Raw genomic sequence first — 2361 nt, 5'->3', positions numbered from 1 at the left:
GAGTTATTGAGCTGTGATCCATGTTAGAAACCATGTCTAGGCTACATGCTTATCATGTCGGGACCCACTGAGGTCATTTATGCTGTTGAGTTATTTTCCTATATTGCAATTACATACACAGTCATACGCATTCATATGCATATCATATCTCAGTCTCTGTTACAATTTATTGATACATCACATCATTATTTTTGGGCTGATTTTCATGACATTGTGAGCCTGAGAGACTGGAGAGAATGATGACTGAGCGAGATCGAGGGCCTGATTGTGAGGATATTGATGGGATCGAGCTGCACGTCGTATCAGGTATTATTGATTTATGATGGGAGTGGATGCACGCCACAATAGATGTTATTGATTAACACCATGATTGGCTTATTATAGCGCTTGGGTTGGAGGAGCCCCTCCGAAGTCTGCACGCCCACAATGAGCGAAAGTACCTACTGAGTGTGAGTACGAGTGCCGAGAGTGAGTGCCGAGTGGCTATGAGGACTGAGTGACTATGAGGACCGAGTGATTGGGAGGACTGAGTGACTGGGAGGACTGAGTTAGTTGATACTATGAGAGTATTCATGTGGTTTTATCGTTGAGTTCCATCGCATTCGACATGCACACTTGACATACAAGCATAGAGATGCATTTTCCTCATGCTATACGGTATCACGTCATTCATGACTTCTCATATACATTGATATGTAAGCATAGAGATATATTTTCCTTATTCCATTTGATAATGAAACATCTTATCTATTGTTGAAAAGTTTTTGGGAAAATTCACGGTTTTACATACCTACTCATAGTTTGGTAATTTCGGTAAAAGAATTGGGTTTTTCACTGATATACTTGAAAAGCATGCCTATTTTTCGGAACATTGAACTAGTTGAGCATCTTATATCTGAGTACTTTTATTGTACTATTATTATTATTTTGTTATGAACTATTATTGGTTATTGGTGTTGGACTCCGATCATTGTTCCGGCTAGTCACTACCTTCAACCTAAGATTAAGTTTGTTACTTATTGAGTACATGGGGTCGGTTGTACTCATACTACACTTTTGCACCTTGCGTGCATATTTGAATGCTGACGTTGCTGTGTATGAAGAGAGCTAGCATTGAAGACGTACCTGTGTTCTGGTTATAGCTGCCTCTTGTTCATGGTAGCTCAAGACTTATGAAAAATCTGTTTATATATAATTCTGTAACGACCCAAAATCCAAATAGCCGTGATGGCACCTAACCCAACCCGCTAGGTAATCCAATTTAACAATAATCCAATTCAAATGTGATTTACTGAGAGAAACAATGATAATAAAGCTGAACTTCTATACAAGGACTGGTAGTACAAATCATGAGCTTCTCAGATTTAGATTTTTACAAGACTGAATTGAAATAATTACAATATCTGTTCGAAATGTAAATGAACATAATTCGAATCTAATGCTACCAAGGACAAGTGATAGCCATAACTGGAAAGCAAGTACATCTTCCGATCTAGCTCCCGCCGTACGCAGCAACATCAGCATCCAACATCTGCATGCAAGGTGCAGAAGTGTAGTATGAGTATAATTAACCCCATGTACTCAATAAGTAACAAACTTAATCATGGGTGGAAAGTAGTGATGAGCTGGGACAAGGGTCAGAGTCAAACTCCAATAACCAACAATAGCTCATAAGAGTTCAACTCCAATAACCAGCAACAGTTCATAACAGTATAATAAAGATCGTAGAAGAAATAACTCAGCTCGTTCACAGTTACGGAAAATAGGCATGCTTTTCAAGTATAACAGTAGATCCCAAATCTTTCATCCAAAATCCCAAAAAATATATAAGTTTGAAAACTGCGATTTTTCCCAAAAACCTTTCAACAATAAATAAATGTTTTATTTTACATATAGCATGAGGGAAATACATATATATGCCTACATGTCAATGTATAGGTTAAATCATGAATGTCACCAAAAACCGGGTAGCAGAAGGAAATGCATCTCTATGCACGTATCTCAAGTACGCATGTCAAATGCAATGCATCTCAGTGATGAACTCATGTACTCACACTCTCATAGTACTCAACCTCGATGTTTCATACTTTCCACTCATCACGCTCAATCATTCGACACACTCAGTCTCTAAGTATTGAATAGGGCAGATCCAGCCCAAATATAAATGCATAGGGCAACTCTATGCCCATGGAACTCCATCCCAAATGTGAATATATAGGGCGACACCATGCCCAAGGAACTCCATCCCAATATAATATCCACTGAGCTCACTGTGGGGGTGCAGATTTCGGAGGGGCTCCTTCAGCCAAATCGCTATAATAAGCGAGATCCAGGCATAAGTAAATAAAAACATGATGTGGC

The sequence above is a fragment of the Nicotiana tomentosiformis genome, chromosome 11 (assembly GCF_000390325.3).
Source record: "Nicotiana tomentosiformis chromosome 11, ASM39032v3, whole genome shotgun sequence".
Taxonomy (NCBI): Eukaryota; Viridiplantae; Streptophyta; class Magnoliopsida; order Solanales; family Solanaceae; genus Nicotiana; species Nicotiana tomentosiformis.
The sequence above is the reverse complement of the archived record's forward strand: the minus strand, read 5'-3'. Positions refer to the sequence as shown.